Source organism: Bos javanicus, chromosome 9 (genome assembly GCF_032452875.1).
Source record: "Bos javanicus breed banteng chromosome 9, ARS-OSU_banteng_1.0, whole genome shotgun sequence".
Taxonomy (NCBI): Eukaryota; Metazoa; Chordata; class Mammalia; order Artiodactyla; family Bovidae; genus Bos; species Bos javanicus.
In genome coordinates, this window is record NC_083876.1 from 36,670,960 (window position 1) to 36,694,281 (window position 23,322).

A 23,322-nucleotide genomic window follows, 5' to 3' on the forward strand; every position below is an offset into this window, starting at 1 on the left:
AGGGACTAGTTAATGGGACTTTTTTAAAAAGCAGTAAGATTTTTGACTCTCCTGATTCTCTCAAACAACATAGCAAGTAAATGTTTAACAGAAACTCAAGGTGTAAGGAATAAATCTTAGGTAAAATCTATAAGTGAAATGTACATAAATATCTGATTTACAAGTTTAGCTGAGTTTCTAGTCTGGAGGCTAAAAGAATAGAAGGAGGGGGAAAAGTAATAATATACATCATATTAAGACTTATCAATGTAATGAGTTATGATAGATATAAGTAATATTCAATGAAATATCAAAGGTAAACAATCTTGCAGAAACAGACAATTTTTATAAGATCCCTATACTAAACTATGCCTTTAAACAAAAATTAAGTGTATATACCAATCAGAGTGCCCTTGTAAGACTTTGAATTATTGTTTGTGGCATGTTTTCTTAGTCCATTGGTTAATATTATGCTCAAGTCAGAGGTATTTATAATTCCAAAGGTTTTGTAAAATGAGTTTTTGGTAATGTCTCTATAGCTGCTGGTGGAAAAGTACATTTTTGTGATATTAAATTTTATTTTCTTAGAGTTTGTCTTCTAAATATGTAATGTCTGAAGAAAATGACAATCTGAAAGGACAGTGCTGCTTCAGCTGGTCAGTTTCATTTCTCCCTCCCTTTAAATCTGTCTTTCACTTAGGAAACACCAGCAGAATGGACTGACTTCAAAAGTGTTTATTTACTTTATAAAGAAACTGATTTTCCAACAGACTTCCGATACATCAAAAGGTCCTCGGGAATCAAACCTTATCTCTCTTTTTTCTTTCTCCCTGCCCTACTCTGTTTGGTAAAACTTGTAAATTGTTTCATTGACCTTGAACATTTTGTTCACATCCTTTGAAGAAAGGCAGAGATACAAAATAATGTTTTTGAAAGTACTGTGTTACAAAAGAAAGAGTGCCTGTTAGCCCATGTCCTGGATAATAATACTTCTTAGGCTTCTAATTTGGGAACGCACAAATAACCAGAATATTAAATCTAGGTAGAGTTTTAATGAAAACTTCAAAATCCTTTGATTTACTAGAAATAAAAGAGATTTTAGAGACCACTAAGTTCTGCTCTGAACCAAAACAAAATATCAGACATTTTTTCTTATTATAAACATAATATAGATGTTTAGTGCAAAGATTTGTGAAAAATAACAAATTTATGTGTACTCTGTCTAGCTTAAAATATAAGACATTATCCTGATCAGTATGTGGTTTAGTATTGTGTTTTTTCAACTTGATGTAAACGGGGATCATAATTAAGTGCCACTGGAGAAGGAAATGGCAACCCACTCCAGTGTTCTTGCCTGGAGAATCCCAGGGACAGGGGAGCCTGGTGGGCTGCCATCTCTGGGGTTGCACAGAGTCGGACACGACTGAAGCGACTTAGCAGCAGCAGCAGCAGTGTTCAGCGTTCTTGCCTGGAGAATCCCAGGGACGGGGGAGCCTGGTGGGCTGCCATCTCTGGGGTCGCACAGAGTCGGACACGACTGAAGTGACTTAGCAGCAGCAGCAGCAGCAGTGTTTTAAGTTCTGATTGTTCCATACCTTGCCAACACTTGATATTGATGAACTTTAAAATTTTGCTTTTCTGGTATATGGAAATGGTATTTGTGATATTATTTTGCATTTCCATGATAATTAACAAGATTGAATATCTTTTTGTACTTTTTGGATACATTCCTATTTTCTTTTCAATGATGCCTATTTTTCTGTTGGGTTATTTATATTCTTAAAATATATAGAAAATTTTCATGAATTTTGCATAAAAATTCTTTGTCAATTATGTTTTACAAATATATTTTCTCAGACTTATATTTTCGTATCCTTTGTCATACATATTATGGGGGTCTTATCGAACATCTTCAAAGTAAATTAACTTAGTATGCAAAATTATTATATATTTACATAAACACATAGCCATCACCTAGATCAACATATAAAACATCTCCAGAACTGCAGTAGAATCCCTTTATACCTTGTCTCTAGTTAATGTTACTGCATTTCTCACGCTCAGGCTTCCCTGGTGGCTCATACGTAAAGAATTTGCCTGCAGTGAGGGAGACCTGGGTTCGATTCCTGGGTTGGGAAGCTCCTCTGGAGAAGGGAATGGCAACTCACTCTACTATTCTGGAAAATCCCATGGACAGAGGAGCCTGGCAGGCTACAGTCCATGGGGTTGCAAAGAGACAGACATGACTGAGCGACTATCCCTTTCACTTTTGGCCAATGCTCACAGTATTCTCTTCTCTACCACTCTGGATCGATTTTTCCTGTTTTGAAATCTTAATGAATGAAATTATATAGTATGTTTTGTACAATTCAACAGTCATATACTTGTATCATACAATAATCATATAAAACATATTATTTTATAACTGGCTTCCTTCACCCCGTATTCTATGAGCAAGACATTGTATGTAAAAATATTGTTCTTTTTCATTGCTATGTACCATTCTACTATGTGACCATTTTACAATTTTCCATTCTACAGTTGATGCACATATGGGTTCTTGTGTTAGTCTATTAAACGTTTCTGCTATAAGCATTCCTGTACTTACCCTTTGATAGACAGTAGCCCTTACTATCCTTGGATTTATAGCCATGAGTGAAACTTTGGGACATAGTTGTATGTATGCTTGGCTTTAGTAGATATAGCCAGCATGTTTGTCAAAGTGGTTACATTGATATTTACTTGGAATAACAGTATGTGAGTTTCAGCTGCTTTATGTCCTCATCAATATTTGGTATGGTCATTCCTTGAATTTTAGTCATATTTTATCAGATTGGTCTGTATGCAATCATCTTCTCATAGGTTTAATCTAGTAGATTCTCATTTTTCTCTTTAATTTTCATTATCTTGGTGACCAATGATGTTGAAAAACTTTTTGTAGGCTTCATGACTATTCATAAATTTCTTTTTATGAAGTGCTTCTGTCTGTTGTTGTTTTTTTTTTTTGGGATTGTCAGTCTTTCTGATTTTGATTCATATTTCTTTATATATTATGGATTCAAGTCCACAATTATTAGACATGTAGTTTCTTCTTCTGGTTTATTACTTACCCTTTTATCTCTACGTGTTATCTTTTGATAAACAGAAATTCTTAGTTTTAATAAAGTCTAATTTATAAATTTTTTTATGGTTGATGCTTTTTAATGAAATACAATTTGTAAATTTTTAAAAGTTATAATATTTAACATTTGGTGTCAATATTGACATGATTGTAAAATTTTGTTCAGAGCTAAGCTAAACAGTATACTTTAAATACATTTCCTTTTTGTACAATCTTCTTTTTTTTTTTTTTTGCTGATTTTTTTTGTGTGTGTGTGTACCTATTACTAATTAAGCTTCAGACTTCTCAACAAAGCTGTAAAATTTATTTCAGTATGTTCAATTTAAGTAATATGTATATTTCACTTTTTCTTTTAAAAATCTTCCCTTTTAGCCTAATTTCTAAATCTCCATCCTAAGCAGAGATTGTCTGCTAACCAAGTTAATCTACAATGGGCATGTAGAAAGAGAAGTTAACCTCTGATGTTTTAATTCACTGAGATTTTGGGACGGTTTGTGTATTACTGCAGCGTAACTTACCCTGTACTGACTGTCAACAGTATTCCTTTGCTGAAAATAACTGCTTTGTTGCAAGCTGAACTTCAGCCATCCCATGCTTTGCCTCTGCTATCAATCTAGGAAGTCCTTTGATCTCTTCATTTTCTTGCATCCTTATTTTTTGGAATCTCAAGTCTTCCTTTTTCTTATTTTACTCCATTGTTTTGGTGGCACATATTCTTCAGTAGCTTCCTTATAAAAACTCATGGAAAATAAAGTTTTTGAGACCCTAATGTTGAAATATGTCACACTAGACATGATTTATAACTTGGCTGAATTCAGGTATTTATGTTAACAATGTTTCCCCTTCAAAATTTAGGAGACAGTTCTTTAATTACTTGCTGACAATGATATTATTTGAAGTCCATTGACATTTTAACATACCTGTTTTCCTTTCTAGAAGTTTTCAGAATCTTCTCTTTGTCTTGAGTGCTCTGAAATTTCAGAGTGATATGCCTTGGTATACCTTTGTGCTTTGTCATTGAATCTGGAAACCCATGTACATTAGTTCTGGAAGTTTTCTTATATTGTTTCTTTAGTAATGTTTTCCCTACCATTTTCTCTGCACTCTCTTTAGAATTCCTGTTATTCAGATCCTATCTTCTAATTAATTTTATCTTTTCTCTACCATTTTCAAACCCTTTATCTTTCTCTTCTTTATTTTTTGAATATTTTCTCAATTTTATCCTCCAACCTTTCTATTGGTTTTGCTTTTCATATATATTTTAAAATTTCCAAATCTCTTTTATGTTCTCTGAAGGTTGTTGTTCTCCCTTCCTTCCTTCCCTATTTTTTCCTTCCTTCCTTCTTTCTTTCCTCCTCCTTCTCTCTCTATATATATTTTTAATCCTTTTATTGTTCTTCTGCTCCCTGCATTTTTTCCCTGTGTGCTTTTATTTTGCTATTGTTAGAGATTTTAGTCAAATGTCTAAGAATCCTTGACTCTTCATTCGTATTATGAATGAGTCACTAAAAAGCTAACTGGAATGACTGGAACATGGGGTTCACCATGATAATTTTTGTTGTTGAATTCTGGTAGGTTCTATACAGCACATTTATTTAAGAAAATTTATTTCAATTACTAGTTGGCTAAGATGAAATAAAAAGTAAGAATGGATTTTGTATTTAAACAATGCTTTCTTAGCATCTATTGAAATCATCAGGTACTCTTTAACCTTTAATTTGTTAATGTAGTTTCCGAATGGTAGGGTTTCTAACAGTAGTGTTTCAGAATGGCCTTGTTGTCTTTCTTCAAGGAGAAGCTAAAAGTTTCTCCTTTTTAAGGAAGGGGAAACTGGAGTGGGAAGGCTGACAGTGCTGTCCACGCTGCCAGTGTTAGGTCTGGGTTTGCCCTCTCTTTGCTCTATGCAATGCAGAAGTTAAGATTTTACTTTTCAAAACAAGGATTTGACGTAGGAAGACTGTAGCATATATTAAGGAGTCAACTAAGTTTGTTGTTATTCTTAGACTTTCTGTGTTTAATATAGTTTTTGCTTTATCAAAGCCCAAGTGGAATTAAATCTCCTTACTAGCAATGACATCTAAGGTATTTGGTTTGACATCATTTTAGGGGTAAGAAAATGTATTTATAAAATGTTTTTTCAATGAGCTCTTCATTTGTGGTTTAGCTACTTTCCTTACCACAGCATAGCTTTCCACCTACTCTTTATCGTCACATGGCAATCAAAAGACCAACACTCTTTTTCCTTCTGCAATATTTTACTCTTGCACATACTTCCCCAAAGAAGAAGGAAGAGTGAGGCCTGTTCTAATCATTAGCATCAGTTGCAAAAGAGTGTCTGAGTTCCCTGAAATGCCAAAGAATATTTAGCTAGGATTTTTCCTTAAGCTAAGAAATTTTATGCAGAAGTCTTAGAAATTATTGGTATATTGAAAAAATGAAAAGCAGCCTAAAGGTATCATGGAAGAGACTTAGGTCTGGGAACCAAGCCAGGAAGTATTAGTTAGGCTCACTTCTCACTCACTAGCAAGTCACTAGCCTCTCTGAGCCCTTGTTTCTTTGTACATAAAATAAGAAGGCTTGACTTCCCTAGATTGTCTCTGTGGTCTTTTGGGACTCTAACATTCTTTTGTACTCAAAACAATAGCAACTCTAGGAAATAGTAAAGGGACTTGTGCAGTTTGTTGCTTAATTAATGTAAACTTCATTAATGTTATAATATTTCAGAATTAAATATTTTTTTCCTTTTTGTTATGAACACATTTGTTTTTAAATATATGAAATAGAAGTCTTCCTGGGGAACTATAAAATATCCCCAGAGTAGGCAGAGTAATATCCCCAACCTAAGATGTCCCATGTCCTAATCCCTGAAATTTGTTAATGTGTTACCTTCCATGACAAAAAGACTTTGTAGATACGATTACATTAAGGATTTATGTAGAGGTGGAGAGGTTATCCTGGATTACCCAGGTGCATAAATCTAATCACAAGGGTCCTTATATGTTAAAGAGGGAATTCATAGAATTCATAGAATGTTGGATCTGGAGTGCACCATAAATATAATCTAATGAAGTCTAGCACTCTCTTTTCACAAGAGAAGAAATTGTAACCCTTTGAGATTAAAACTGTGAGTTTCTCCATAATCATCAAGCTAAATTCCACGACACTATAGTCTTTCCAACTGAAAGTGCTAGGACATGAAACTGCTTAATAAATACCTTAGTGGGAACTATGAAGGAGTATGAAATTCAAATGCATCCTGTATGAGTCAACTCATTCTCGCTTGAGAAGCAGCTTAACAGAGTGCATCTGATCTAGGATGTGTATCGAGATTGCCTTTATGCAAATCCCATCTCTAGTATTTCCCAGCAGTGTGACCCTTGACAAGTTATTTAACCTTTCTATGCTTTTATTTGCTTCTCTGTAAAATGGAGAAGGTAATACCATTAACTCGTAGGGTTGTGAAAAAGTGAAAGTTAGTTGTTCAGTCGTATCCAGCTCTTTGCGACCCCATGGACAGTAGCCTATCAGGCTCCTCTATCTATGGAATTCTCCAGGCAAGAATACTGGAGTGGGTAGCCATTGCCTTCTCCAGGGGATCGTCCCAACCCAGGGATCGAACCCAGGTTTCTGCATCGCAAGCAGATTCTTTACTGTCTAGGTTGTGGAAAGAGTTAAATATATTAATAACTGTAAGGCCTGTAGAACAAGGCCTGGACCATATTTAACACTAAATAATTATGAGAAATTACTGTTATGAGCAGCAGGCTTTATAATAAAGACATGCTATTTCAGTTAAACAAAAAAACATATTTCTTAACATTTAAAAAATTTTAATTATTAATACTAATATTTGTTCCTGCTGTGGTTATTAGCTACCTCCTGTGGTGAAGGGATGAACACATAACCCTGAAACAAGGGCCGAATGTTCTGGTAAGGCTGAAAGTCTTGTCTTCTTCCATGCCCCCAGACATTTTGTAGACAGCACATGACTGTCATGAGTGCTCTTGCTAATTAAAGTCTCATTAATACCAAAGAAATGTACAGTGACTGATTCTATATTGTCGTTTCTGCAAGCTGCATTGTTTGAAGAACAAAGCAGCTGATGTTCTGTTTCGTTTCTTTCATAATGCTGAGCGTGGGTATCTGATAGAATTGCTTAGGTTGGCAAACTTTGTGAGCAGAAGTGCTAGATTTGTATACATCTTCAAGAATGAGGCAGCTCAAAGCTAAAGTGAGCTGGGAAAGAAACAGGAAGTGAAAAAGTAGAACGGAAAGACATAGGTAGATAGAGGAAGAAAAAAGAGGAAGGAAGAAAGGAGCCATGAAAGGACATGAAAGATAAATGAAAACACTTAAATGGAGAAAAGAGTTTTAAGAGACAAACAGGAGACTGTTTTATATGAAGTGTCTCTGATGCCTAAACCTGTCTTCTCAATTTTTAATGTCCATTAGAATCACCTGGAGGACTTGTTAAACTAGTTTGCTGGATCCCATTGGCAGATTCTGATCCAAGAGCTCAAAGTGGAGCCCAGTAATGCAGATTCTAACAAGCCCAAAGGCGGTGCTGATGCTGTTTGTCTGTGGACACAGAACCTTTGCGTTAAACAGTATTTACAAAAAATAAATAGCTTTTAGTGCATTTTTAAGCTATATTTTATATATAGTAAATAGCACAGATATTGATGTTCTTAGTTTCCTAATGTAAGTTGCACCCTGCTGCTGCTGCTGCTAAGTCACTTCAGTCATGTCCGACTCTGTGCGACCCCATAGATGGCAGCCCACCAGGCTCCGCCATCCCTGGGATTTTCCAGGCAAGAACACTGGAGTGGGTTGCCATTTCCTTCTCCAGTGCATAAAAGTGAAAAGTGAAAGTAAAGTCGCTCAGTCGTGTCCGACTCTTAGCGACCCCATGGACTGCAGCCTACCAGGCTCCTCCACCCATGGGATTTTCCAGGCAAGAGTACTGGAGTGCGTTGCCATTGCCTTCTCTGAAGTTGCACACTACTAGGTCATAAAAAGATCTATCTTTTCCCATATACTGTCTCTTCAAAGATACCAGTAGATTTTTTTTTTTTTTTTTGAATGAAGTCCTAGTGGCCCGATGTTGTTTTCCATCAGAATGATATAATGAACTTCAGTAGGGTTTTTAGCTTTTTAAAGAACAACATGTATATCTATAATCTGGAATGAATGCCAAAAAACTAGAAATACCTATATTACTATGATTACACCTGGAATTCTCCTGGTCTCATATAAACTATAGCCCATTTTCTATCACTTATTTATGATCCCATTTGAAAGGAGGATATTTTGTTGTGTTATATTGAATTCTCTTCCCATTCTTTGGATTAGTGATTTACAGTATTTCTGTAATAAGTAATCTGAGATGTTGGGCAAGGAAACTATTGAGTTGAAATTCTTGAGTGTGCTTCCTGAACTTCATGTGCATCTAAACCCCTAGGAATCTTGTTAAAAATGCATATTTTGATTCATGGGGTCAGATGTTGGGTTCTAAGTTACACTTGTGTAACAGGCTTCCAAATGACATCGATGCTGCCAATTTACAGCTCACATTTTCAGTAGTAAGGCCTTGTTTGGTGTGTGAAGGTGGTTCTCACACTTTAGGAAGTATCAGAATCAATGGAAGCCTTGTTAGAACACAGATTTTTGGCTTTTACACCTGAGTGTCAGAGTTAATGGGAGTGGGGCCTAAGAATTTACATTTCTAAGTTGTCAGATGATGCTGGGGAAAGTGCAGGGAAAAACACTTTGACAACCACTAATCTATTAACCAACCTCTTCATCTTGCTAATACTCATAGACTTGCCAGAAATTTATATTGCTGATTACGATTGCCCTCAGATGTCTCTGATAAAGTCATCAGTGGTCTCTTCATTGACAAATCCAATAGACTTCTCTCAGTCTTACGTGGCTTCTCAGTGGCTTCTGACTTGTTACTCTGCTCTTGATACCGCCATCTCTCTTGGTTACGATAGCAGTATTTTCTTTGTTTCCTTCTTACTTCTCTAACTCAGACTGTATTCTGTCTCGGATTCCTGTAAAAGTTTCTCTTTAATCCACCCCATGCTCTAATCTCAAAAGTCTGCCTGACCTCAGCCTCTTATCATGTTACGTTAGACCACATTAGGGCTCACCTAACCAATCTTTCTGCCTCGAATCTCTTAGTCTCCCTTCCCACTTCTACCAGTGATCTTTCTAAAATACAAGGGTGGGGATATTTATTACTGTGCTTAAAATCCTTTAGTAGCTTCCCATTTGTTCCCATTGTTCCCTTTGGATATATTCCAAACTCTGGCTTGGCTAATGTGGCTCTCTATAATCTAGTTCTTATCTGCTCTTTCCACTTATATCGTGCCTACTTTGGAATCTTAGTTGAGTTCAGTTCAGTCACTCAGTCATATCCAACTCTTTGTGATCCTCTGAACTGCAGCACGCCAGGTCTCCCTGTCCATCACCAACTCCTGGAGTTTACTGAAACTCATGTCCATTGAGTCAGTAATGCCATCTAATCATCTCATCCTCTGTTGTCCCCTTCTCCTCCTGCCTTCAATCTTTCCCAGCAACAGAGTCTTTTCCAGTGAGTCAGTTCTTCGCCTCAGGTGGCCAAAGTATTGTAATTTCAGCTTCCACATCAGTCCTTCCAGTGAATATTCAGGACTGATTTCCTTTAGGATGGACTGGTTGGATCTCCAAGGGACTCTCAAGAGTTCTCCAACACCATAGTTCAAAAATGTCAATTCTTCAGAGCTCAGCTTTCTTTATAGTCCAACTCTCACATCCATACATAACTATTGGAAAAACCATAGCCTTGACTAGACAGATCTTTGTTGGCAAAGTAATGTCTCTGCTTTTTAATATGCTATCTAGGTTGGTCATAACTGTTAATTTCATGGCTGCAGTCACCATCTGCAGTGATTTTGGAGCCCAGAAAAATAAAGTCTGACACTGTTTCCACTGTTTCCCCATCTATTTCCCATGAAGTGATGGGACCAGATGCCATGATCTTCGTTTTCTGAATGTTGAGTTTTAAGCCAACTTTTTCACTCTCTCTTTCACTTTCATGAAGAAGCTCTTTAGTTCTTCTTCACTTTCTGCCATAAGGGTGGTGTTCTCTACATATCTGAGATTATTGATATTTCTCCCAGCAATCTTGATTCCAGCTTGTGCTTCCTCCAGCCCAGTGTTTCTCATGATGTATTCTGCATATAAGTTAAATAAGCAGGGTGACAATATACAGCCATGATGTACTCCTTTTCCTATTTGGAACCAGTCTGTTGTTCCATGTCCAGTTCTAACTATTGCTTCCTGACCTGCATACAAATTTCTTAAGAGGCAGATCAGATGGTCTGGTATTCCCATCTCTTTCAGAATTTTCCAGAGTTTATTGTGATCCACACAGTCAAAGGCTTTGGCATAGTCAATAAAGCAGAAATAGATGTTTTTCTGGAACTCTGTTGCTTTTCCGATGATCCAGCAGATGTTGGCAATTTGATCTCTGGTTCCTCTGCCTTTTCTAAAACCAGCTTGAACATCTGGAAGTTCATGGTTCACGTATTGCTGAAGCCTGGCTTGGAGAATGTTGAGCATTACTTTACTAGCGTGTGAGATGAGTGCAATTGTGCAGTAGTTTGAACATTCTTTGGCATTGCCTTTCTTTGGGATTGGAATGCAAACTGACCTTTCCAGTCCTGTGGTCACTGCTGAGTTTTCCAAATCTGCTGGCATATTGAGTGCAGCACTTTCACAGCATCATCTTTCAGGATTTGAAATAGCTCAACTGGAATTCCATCACCTCTACTAGCTTTGTTCGTAGTGATGCTTTCTAAGGCCCACTTGACTTCACATTCCAGGATGTCTGGCTCTAGGTGAGTGATCACACCATTGTGATTATCTTGGCCATGAAGATCTTTTTTGTATAGTTCTTCTGTGTATTCTTGCCACCTCTTCTTAATATCTTCTGCTTCTGTTAGGTCTATACCATTTCTGTCCTTTATTGTGCCCATCTTTGCATGAAATATTCCCTTGGTATCTGTGATTTTCTTGAAGAGCTCTCTAGTCGTTCCCGTTCTTTTGTTTTCCTGTATTTCTTTGCACTGATCACTGAGGAAGGCTTTCTTATCTCTCCTTGCTATTCCTTGGAATCTTAGTAGACAGATTTAAAAACAACAAATTTCAGTAGAGGCTGTGTGATTTCATGCCTCCGCATCTCTGTTCATGTTCCATTCTCTTCCAGGAATTCTCTCCTTCCCATATTTGTTTAGCCAGCAGACATCTTCTCACCTTTCATATGTCCCTCCTCTTTGAACTCTTAATGACCATCCCAGGAAGCAGTGACCACTTTCTTCTTGTGGCCACACATTATAATGACATCAGCTATACTGTATTTATTTAGTTTATGTGTCTGATTCTCTTTATCAGATTACCACCTCTTGAGAACAAAATTATTATTTTTCCAACTCAGACTTTATTTTCTTGGGCTCCAAAATCACTGCAGATGGTGACTGTAGTCATGAAATTAAAAGATGCTTGTCCCTTGGAAGAAGAGCTATGACCAACCTAGACATATTAAAAATCAGGGACATTATTTTGCTGACAAATGTTCATCTAGTCAAAGCTATGGTTTTTCCAGTAATCATGTGTGGATGTGAGAGTTGGACCATAAAGAAAGCTGAACACTGAAGAATTGATGCTTTTGAACTGTGGTGTTGGAGAAGACTCTTGAGAGTCCCTTGGACTGCAAGGAGATATAACTAGTCAATCCTAAAGGAAATAAGTCCTGAATATTCACTGGAAGGAATGATGCTGAAGCTGAAGCTCTAATAACTTTGGCTACCTGATGTGAAGAGCTGACTCATTGGAAAAGACTCTGATGCTGGGAAAGATTGAAGGCAGGAGGAGAAGGGGACAACAGAGGATGAGATGGTTGGATGGCATCACCGACTCTTTGGACGTGAGTTTGTGCAAGCTCTGGGAGTTAATAATGTACAGGGAGGCCTGGCCTGCTGCAGTCCATGGATCACAAAGAATTGGACATGACTGAGCAACTGAACTGACATGTTTCTTGTTTGTTTCCTGAACAAATAAATGAATAACAGATTGAAGAAGCAGCGACTGATAAAGACGTTGGGTGAATGTATTAGCATATTAAGTCTGCTATAACAAATTACCATAAATTTGGTGGCTTAAAACAACAGAACCTTAGTCTATTGTAGTCCTGGAGGCTAGAAGTTTCAAATCAAGGTGCTAGTAGGGCCACACACTCTCTGGAGGCTTCCTCTGTCTTTCCAGATGCTGGGGCCTGTAGCTTTTCCTTGGGTTGTGGCTGAGTCACTTCATCCCATCTCCATTTTCCCTTTTTCTCTTCTTTCTCTTCTAAGGACGTTTGTCATTACCTTTGGGGCCAACATGGGTTATCTAGGATGATCTCCTCTTGAGACCGTTAGCTTAATTTCATCTGCAAAGAATCTTTTTTCAAATAAGTTCACAGTCACAAGTTCTGGTGGTAAACACACAGACGTAGCCTGTTGGGGGCCACTCTTCAACCCACCTCAGTGACTATGGGAAAAATAAAGATGGTATTCATAAACAGAAATAGGAAGGGGGCAGAAACTCCTGTTCTGCCCTCTGAATCCCATTTAATAACAATGAATAGAAGGTGGTAGGCATGCATTCTCTGTTTCTAGTAAACCGGTTATCATCCACAGACAAACTCTTACTTCTTAAAAAAAAAAGACACGTGTATGTGTGCATATGTTTTAGGAGGCATGGGTCAAGCACTAATGTTCTCCTTTCTGCCTAAATTATACCAAATCCTCCTTACGCTTCAAAAGAATAAAATAGAAAACAACAAAAAGCACAAGGCTCTCATCTATTAGTCTTTAAAAGGTAGCACTTTCTGAACTGATTTTTGTTTTCTTTCATTTACATTTGTCCTGGAAGAGAAGGAACTGTTTCTTTCTTTCTTTTTTTTTAGTAGTACCAGGCCTTCTTCACCAATTAGACACTTAAATACTTTTGATGAAAATATAAATTTGTATTGGATGAGATCAAGGAAAGAAGTAGGGTTGGGATAAGCAGTTATGGAAATTGTGGGGGTGGGAGACTGGGCAAAGGCTTGGGAATGCTGGTCCAGATTCCAGCCTCAGCACTTACTCTGCATTTTGCACATGATCCCCCAGCACTGAAGCCAGGGTTTCCAGAGCAAACAGCTTTCATTTCCATTAGTGACTGACTTATAGCCGCCAAGATCAAACCTTTTCCTCTGACTTTGCAATTGAAGGTCGAGGGCTTTCTCATCTAGTCTACAGATATGGGAGAGCTCAGGAAAAGTGAGGAAAACAGAAAAATACAGGATGAAGAAACTATAGAGCTACATTTCCCTTTATTTTTCCACAAGACAGGAGAATAGCACAGGATACTGTAATTTGTCAAATCCCCAAACAAAACAAAACAGGTCTGTTGTTAATACTGACAAACGGTCACAGCTGCAGAAAAGTTTCCACATGAAATCTTTCAGTCCTAAATAGTCGTTTTGCAGTTTTATAATTGCTTTTCCAGGGTTCTTTTTCCCCTCAGTGTTTATTCATGTTAACTGTTTGTTCCGTGTTGCAAGGATCCTCCTGTTAGATAGATTTCTGACAGTCCTGCTTTCCATACAGTAGTTTTTAAATATTCTATTCCGTTTCATCAGTACATAAATATCATTTCAATTGGCACAATAACTTTAACAATGAATGTTTTAATTACATAGAAGAACTACTGTTATACTCCCTCACTGTACCCCCATTCTCAGCATTTGGATGATACAACCCCCCACCCCCAGTCTCAGAAGCTTGTGGTTAACTGTTGTGCCACAAATTAATGCAGTGAAGCTTGAAACCCAGGTTGTCATGCAGCTCAAATGTAGGCCAGGTGTTGAGACTTTTCCAAGTTTTTTTTTTACTATATTTTGGTTAAGTTAAATTTTCTTAGCTGGCTTGAATTGCTGTAAAAGTGAGAAAGCCAGGCTGAAAGAACTGGTGTTTGATCATTTAAGGCTGAAATTTAAACCTCAAGTAAAACAGAATCCAAAACTGATTCAAAACAGAAAGAAGAAAGTTTTATGTGACTTTGCTTTGATGGAAACTGATGAGTTACACATTTTTACTGTTGATTCTTAGCTTGTCTTCCTCTTTTACCAGAATATATTTATCTCTTCAGGAGTAATACCATGTTACAATAAAACCACTTTCATTTTAACTACATTTGTGATACTCAGACACATAAAGGTTGATGTTTAATTTTGCACTGACAAGAAAGAGTTTCCAAAGAATGGTGTATCAGCTTGTGAGATAAATGTTTAGCCCTTGTAAGAGAAAAGGAATCTCTGGGCCTTTGTAAAACACTTTACCAGCACAGAAATAATTTGAATATAAATAATTACAAAATCAAAAGGACAGAGTATTCGTATCTAAAAGCAGAGTCCAAAGTTTTTTACTTGGCAAATTTTATAGACATTCAGAATTATTCAATATAAATTAAAGTAATAAACATTTAACTTAAATATCAAATAACTTTTATAATACTATTTACAATGTGTTCACTTATTCAGCTGAACTTTTATCTGAATTTGTAAGATATTACTGTATTTGTATTTGTACACAAATTTTCTAAAGATACACTTATTTACATGCATTTAAGCTATAGAAAGTGAAAGTGAACTCACTCAGTCATGTCCGACTCTTTGTGACCCCATGGACTGTAGCCTACCAGGCTTCTCCGTCCATGGGATTTTCCAGGCAAGAGTACTGGAGTGGGTTGCCGTTTCCTTCTCCAGGGGATCTTACCGACCCAGGGATCAAACCCAGGTCTCCCGCATTGTAAGCAGATGCTTTTACCGTCTGAGCCAGGGAAGCTTAAAATTATTTAAGCTATAATTTTACATATTTTATGGTACAGTTAAAGAAGGGAAAATAAACATATAAAAATGAAAATTAAATGTTTTATTCATTTTTAGGTATAATGTATTACAAATGGCTTCCCAGGTGGTGCAGTGGTAAAGAATCTGCCTATGCAGGAGATGCAAGACATTCAGTTTCAATCCTTGGGTTGGAAAGATTCCCTGGAGTAGGAAATGGCAACCCACTCCAGTATTCTTGCCTGGGAAGTTCCATGGACAGAGGAGCCTGGCAGGCTGCAGTCCATGGGATTGCAAAGAGCTGGACATGACTGAGCACACACACACACAATATTACAGGTTCATGGTCAAAAATTAAGGAAATACAGAAAACTCTAAGACAAGAAACCACTTCTAACTCTACCACTTAGTAATAACCGTTGTTAAAATTTTTAGGATTACTTTTAACACTTTTACATATATATTATCTTTTTAAAAAATAAATCAGTATTAACTAATGTGTCAATGCTGCTGGAACAACTGAGTATCCATATAGAGGAAAACAAATGAGCTTTGATCCATATCTCACTCCATACACAACAAATTAATTGAGATGGATCATAGACTAAACTTAAAACCAAAAACCTGGGAACGTAAAGCTTCGAGAAGAATAAAAGGAGTCTATGATCTTGGGACAAAAATTTCATGGAAAAAAACCCACTAAGACCATTAACCACAAGAGACATAATGTTTAATTGAATTGTGCAAATTTTCTTGGCTTGTTAGAGGTCATCATTCAGATATGACCAAACCATAAACCGGGACAAAAATATTCTCAGCACATAGGTATGACAAAATACTTGCATTTACACCCAGAATATATAAAGAACCCCCCAAATCAATAATAAAATAATACTATACAGTAACTATTGCTGTATAACAAATCACTAAAGTGAGCTGAAAGCAACAAACATTATTTCATACTTTCTGAAGATCAGGAATTTGGGGGCAAATTAGCTGGGTGGTTCTAATTGATTATTGCTTATGAGGCTGCAGTTAAAGTATTAGTTGGGACTGTAGTCAGCTGAAGGTCTGATTGGAACTGGAGGATTCATTTTCAAGAGATGACTCATGTGGCTTCTAGCAAAAGACCTCAGTTCTTATGCCGCATTGGCTTTTTTATAGGTTGCCTTAATGTCCTTCTGATATGGCACCTGTCTTCTCCCAGAGTGACCAATCCAAGAGAAAGAGCAAGGAGAAAGTCACCATGCCTTTTATGTTCTAATTTAGACATCCATGCCATCAGTTCCACCATAATTTATTTATTAGAAGCAATAATAATTGGACAATAATCTGGACTTAAGATTTAAGAAGTTAGGCTTCACTTTTTGAATGGAGGAGTATCAAATTTAAATCACTACAGACACATCACAAAAGAAGATACATATAAATGAGCAGTAAGTATAGGGACAAAAATGGTCAGCTTCATTAATTGTTAGATAAATGCAAATTAAAACCACTATCAAATACTATTCCAACCCACTAGGTGGGCTAAAATGAAAAAGATTGGCAACACCAAATATTGGAGAGGATGCAGAGCAACTGGAGCTCTCATCATTGCTGGCAAGAGTGTAAAATAGTCACATACTTTGATAAATTTCCTAGTGGTGTCTTATAAAGTTTACACTTAACTCATTCCACTTGTAATAGTTTCCTGAGAGAAGTAAAATATATGTTCACAAAAAGCATTAGACATGGGAATATTAAGTTTATTCATAAACACTTAAAACTGGAAACAGCCCAATGTCTGTTAACAGGCAGAAGGAAAAACAAGTTTACACAGTGGAATTCTTACAAAATGTGTATTTATACAATTAAATATTACTTAGCAATATAAAGGAATGAACTCCTAATATGAATCTCAAAATGTAACTATAAATGTAATTAATTATTAAGCAGAAGCAGCTAGACACGAAAGAATAAACATTGTATAATTTCATTTATATGAAATCCAAGAACTGACAAAACTAATCTATAGAGATAGAAATAAGGAAATTGTTGCCTGGTGACAATGGAGGAAAGGAATTGATTGGAAATGGGCAGGATAGAATCTTAGGGGGTGGATGAAAATGCTCTATTTCTTGTCTTGGATGGTTACAATAGTGTGTGCAATTTCCAAAACTCATAAAACTGAACACCCAAGATCTGTGCATTTTATTGTATTAACAATGCTGTAATAAATGCAGATGATATAATATTTTATTTACTGCTCTTTTGACTAAAATTACATTGTGTTATTCTATTTCCTTTATATTACTTTTTAAGAAAGTGTTGGGTGGCTACATATTGTTTCAGGATATTCAGTTCAGTTCAGTCGCACAGTCGTGTCCGACTCTTTGCAACCCCATGAATCGCAGCATGCCAGGCCTCCCTGTCCATCACCAACTCCCAGAGTTCACTCAGACTCACGTCCATCGAGTCAGTGATGCCATCCAGCCATCTCATCCTCTGTCGTCCCCTTCTCCTCCTGCTGCCAATCCCTCCAGCATCAGAGTCTTTTCCAATGAGTCACCTCTTCCCATGAGGTGGCCAAAGTACTGGAGTTTCAGCTTTAGCATCATTCCCTCCAAAGAAATCCCACGGCTGATCTTCAGAATAGACTGGTTGGATCTCCTTGCAGTCCAAGGGACTCTCAAGAGTCTTCTCCAACACCACAGTTCAAAAGCACCAATTCTTCAGCACTCAGCCTTCTTCACAGTCCAACTCTCACATCCACACATGACCACAGGAAAAACCATAGCCTTGACTAGATGGACCTTTGTTGGAAAAGTAATGTCTCTGCTTTTGAATATGCTATCTAGGTTGGTCATAACTTTCCTTCCAAGGAGTAAGCATCTTTTAATTTCATGGCTGCAGTCAGCATCTACAGTGATTTTGGAGCCCAAAGAAATAAAGTCTGACACTGTTTCCACTGTTTCCCCATCTATTTCCCATGAAGTGATGGGACTGGATGCCATGATCTTCGTTTTCTGAATGTTGAGCTTTAAGCCAACTTTTTCACTCTCCTCTTTCACTTTCATCAAGAGGCTTTTTAGTTCCTCTTCACTTTCTACGATAAGGGTGGTGTCATCTGCATATCTGAGGTTATTGATATTTCTCCCGGCAATCTTGATTCCAGCTTGTCTTTCTTCCAGTCCAGCGTTTCTCATGATGTACTCTGCATAGAAGTTAAATAAGCAGGGTGACAATATACACCAGGCAAGTATAAGTATCATGATATGTATAAAATTACATATCATGAAATGAATATACCAATATTGAATCTATAAATATTAAGATTAATCTCACATTTTATAATCATGAGTAGATTTTCTTATATCTCTAAGTATCTTGTTTTGAAGGTTAATGGTCTTTCATCATTAGATATTCCTTACTGAATCTTTCCCTCTTCCTTTCCTTCATTTCTCCTTCCCTGCTTGCCTCCTTCCCTCCTTCCTACTTCCTCCTCCTCATCCTTCTTCTCTTGCTCTCCCACTTTGTGTGTGGGAGGTTTTTTTTTTTTTTTTTTTGGTGGGGGAGCATGCCAAATGGCTTGTGGGATCTTAGTTCCCCAACTAGGAATTGAACCTGACCCATGACTGAAAGCCCAGAGTCCTAACCACTAGTCCACCAGGGAACTCCCCCACTTTGTGTATTTTACTACCTTTTAATTTAAAAATACTTCAGTTCTACAGAGAAGTAAGATGAATGATGAATATCATGAAATCTGTATACCTTTCACCTAGATTCACCAATTCTTAATGTTTTGCAACATTTGCATTGTGTGTGTGTGTGTGTGTGTGTGTAGGCACATACACTTTCTTAAGTCGCAGATGTTACTTCAGCATTCAGCAATTTTTCAGATGTGAAAAATTCTGCAAAATCACAATAAAGTGATTACTCTTTAGAAAATATGATACAATAATATTAATTATAGAGTGCTTACTCAAATTTTCCAAATGAGTCTCAAACTTTCCTTTATACTTTTTGTTGTTGTTTCAGGATCCAAAGATAATGCATTTAGCTCTTTCCTTAGTTGCCTTTAATCTATTCAAGAACAATCTGTCTACCTTTTTTTATTTGACATAACATTGATATTCTGAAAGATCTAAAATGATTGTCTTATAGAATGTTCCTTAGCCTAGATTTTTCTGATTAAGTCCTCATAATTAGGTTCAGGTTAAACATTTTTTGCAAAAATACTATGAGTTATATGTGTTGCATTATATAATATCACTGTGTACATTTACTGGTGAAGTTAAGCTTGATCCCTTGGCTAAGATATTTTCACCAGATCGCTCTCTCTTTGAAGCTAAACAATAATCTGTAGGATGATCATATGAATATCATGTCCTCTAATAAGTGATAGTTTTAACATTGATTAATGATCTGTACCTGAGACTCAATTATTACAGTGATGGTTACAAAATGGAGGTTGTTCTAGTTCTGTCCTGTTTTTTACGCTTTTTAGCTGCATTCTTTGGCATAATAATCTTATCTCTTTCTTTATTCTGTACTTTAGTACCGTAGATTCTTTCTAAACAATTGTTTTATTTAATGTGTTATAATCTCCTTTGGACATTTTAGAGTTCAAATTGCCCTGAATTGGGCCAGTGGAGAATAGAGGTAATAAATTTAAATCATTTTAGATTGTTTTAGGCCATTCTCGGAGAAGTCAATGGCACCCCACTCCAGTACTCTTGCCTGGAAAATTCCATGGACAGAGGGGCCTGGTTGGCTGCAGTCGATGGAGTCGCTAGGAGTCGGATACGACTGAGCGACTCCACTTTCACTTTTCACTTTCATGCATTGGAGAAGGAAATGGCAACCCACTCCAGTGTTCTTGCCTGGAGAATCCCAGGAACGGGCGAACCTGGTGGGCTTCCGTCTATGGGGTCGCACAGAGTCGGACACGACTGAAGCGACTTAGCAGCAGCAGCAGGCCATTCTAGCCCCCCCACCCCAAATTTCTTCATAGATTTTCTTTTTTTCTTGTTTTTTGAAGCTTTATTTTTATTTATTTATTTTTGGCCGTGCTGGGTCTTCATTGCTTCACAGGGGCTTCCTCTAGTTCCAGTGAGTGGGGGCTACTCTTCGTCGTGGTGCACCAGCTTCTCGCTGTGGTGGCTTCTCTTGTTGCAGAGCACAGGCTCTAAGAGTACTGGCTTCAGTAGTTAACGGCACGTGGGCTCAGTAGTTGCACCTCCTGGGCTCTAGAGTGCAGACACAGTAGTTGTGTTGCATGGGCTTAATTGCTCTGCGGCATGTGGAATCTTCTCGGACCAGGGGTCAAACCCTTGTCCCCAGCATTAGCCCACAGATTCTTATCCACTGTGTCTCTCACAGAGAGCTGGGACTACTCTCTAGCTGAGTGCTCTGGCTTCTCATTATGGTGGCTTCTCTTGTTGTAGAGCATCGGCTCTAGGGTGTGCAGGCTTCAGGAATTGCAGCACTTTGGGCTCAGTAATTGCAACTTCTGGGTTGTAGAACATAGGCTCAATAGTTGTGGCACACGGGCTTGGTTGCTCTGTGGCATGTGGGATCTTTCTGGATCGGGGATTGAACCCATGTATCCTGCATTGACAGGTGGATTCTTTACCACTGAGCCACCAGGCAAGCTCCTTTTTATCTACCTTTGATATTTTTCCTGAAAATCAACAAGCTTTTTATTTTGTTACCTTTGTTTTTAATGTCATTTGTTTAACGATAAGTTTGTGTAGTTTTTCAGTTTTAATAATACCTGTGTTTAACGACTGGCTCATCATATTTCTTGCCAAAGTGTAACAATTGGCTCTTAGAACAGGTACAAACCAACTTCAGTACCTGATCCCACTGTCTATTACCAGTCAAGGTCTGAGCCCAACTTTTGGATTCAATATTAAGTAAATATCAATAAAATTATACTTAAAACCAGATTGAAAAAATCTTAGCATATTTTTTTCCACAGAGGAATCACTCTGTCAACGAAATCAATTTCCTTCCCTCTTCTCCTTCTGTGCTTGATGCTCTTAGTTTAGTAGTGTCAAAAACCATTAAACCATCCTCAATTTACTGAACTGGAAAGTTGGTAAGAACTTCAGGTAATATGTGAAGGAGAACTGAAAGACCATTTAGGGACAAGAGGCCCTCATGTATCATCCTGTCCAGATATCCTGTAGGGGAACATACTCTTTATTCTGCCCAGCTTCCATCCCTTTTAGCATCAGCTCCCCTTTTCCTGGTAAATGTCCTTCCCTAGTCTCAGCTAAGGACCTTGCTCCTTCCCATAGTTTGCTCTTGGGCATTTTTGAACTGAATCTGGAAGAGTAATTCAGCTCTTCTCTGGAGGACAAGTATGATGAAACATGGGAGGAACTGGCAGAAGTTGTGTGACCAGATTTGCCCTCTAGTCTCAGTTCTCTTAGCACCATTGCAGGGCCCTGCCCCATGTGCTCTGTGTGTCTCGCGGGCTGAGGATGCACCTCCTTAAAGTGAGATGAAGAAATTAGGGTTGAGCCCCTGATCGCAAGGCCCTAAACACTGATTCTTAAGAAGATAACCATAATCTGATTCAGCTCAGATCGACTTCATTAAGTGCTATCCTTGTGGAAAGAAACAGTTTATATGCTGGGGGTAAAGGAAGAGAGTCATATTTTTACCTTAAAGGATCTAGTGTAGTAGGAGAGAAGTGTGTGCAATCAAATACATATAAATAAATGGCATGTCTTACTGCTTATCTATACAGTGAACACTTAGCAGCCATTTAAAATGATAATCTATATGTACATACATTTGTGAAATACTACATAACTACTAAATCACCTCTCTTAAGAGTATAGCTAGAGGAAAGAATCATTTTATGCTCATTACGTACACAGGCATTATATATATGTATATATATACATATATACATATGCATATATGCATATAAATATACAAAGCATGCATGTGTGCTATGTTGCATGTCCGACTCTGTGACTCTGAACTATAGCCTGCCAGGCTCCTCTGTGCTTGGGATTCTCCAGGCAAGAATACTGGAATGAGTTGCTGTGCCCTCTTCCAGGGAATCTTCCAGACTCAGGGATCAAACCCGCGTCTCTTCTGTCTTCTGCATTGGCAGGTGGGTTCTTTACCACTAGTGCCACCTGGGAAGACCATCCAAAGCTTATATATGTGTATAACTAAAATTTAAAAACATACATAATGGGGTGACTCCAGTCATTTTTTTTTTAAATGTATATACATGGGAAAAGGAAAGAAGGAAATACTATAAAGTGAGAAGTAGATGGTGGATTGTAAATGACTTGACTTCAACATTTTTTTCTGTTTTCACAATTTTCAAAATTTTCAGAGCAAGACTAATGTGACTGACACCAGTACTCAAAATATTTTATTGTTGAAGATATTGCTCAGTTACTGTAAGTCTTAATTTATACAGTATATAAATCTTCTAGGATTAATACAAAATACCAAAGACTAGGTGGCTTAAACCCAGAAATTTGTTTCTCACAGTTCTGGAGTTGGAAGTCCAAAATCCGGGTGTCAGCAAGTTTGGTGTCTCTTGTGGCTTCTTTCCATGGCTTGCAGACCACCGTTTCTTGCTGTGTCTTTCCTCTCTGTGGTCGCAGCATCTTGTGTCTCTTCCTCATTTTATAGGGACCCTAGTCTGTTGTGTTAGGACCCCACTCAGAAGACCTCATTTAACCTTAATTACCTCCTTAAAGTTCCTCTCTCCAAATGCAGTAACATCAGGGAACCTATTGAATTTCTGGAGAACACAAATCAGTCTATAACAAATGATTTCTAAAATGAATTCAAACTCAAAAATTGATTCAAGATAAAGTTCTCAAAGTAAAAGAAATTTTCATGTAGCTTATTTTAACGTGATTATTTTTAATGTCTTTGTAGACTTGAAAATTAGTGTCTTGCTTCTAAATCAATGTTTCCATCTCCATTTCCCACATCACTACCCAATTATTTTCTTAATTATATTGTTGTCTAATTATGTGAGTACCAATGATATTATTGTTAAAATACTCCATACTTTAAAATATGAGTTTATGTTTGAAACTTTTTTTTTATTTCAACAATTTAATTTTCTAAAACACAACCAGGTAAATTCTCTTCCAATTGACTTGATTTGATTACATTATAATGAATGAAAATTTACATTTAGACCTCTAGAAATTCAGTCCTAAATATAAGAATTTAGAAAACTTATCTTACCTGGCTTCTCAGTATAGATGGTGACCTGATGGTGACGAGTTTCTCCAAGATAAATGTGCCTGCACACAAATAAACATATGTA

The 23,322-nt window shown here is 37.3% G+C and overlaps 1 long non-coding RNA gene across 1 annotated transcript in view; it reads left to right on the forward strand.

Moving 5' to 3' along the window:
• The window catches only part of LOC133253826 (uncharacterized), an 84,491-nt gene that overhangs the window by 42,884 nt on the left and 18,285 nt on the right, over positions 1-23,322 (forward strand). The gene's annotated exons all lie outside the window — the stretch shown is intronic.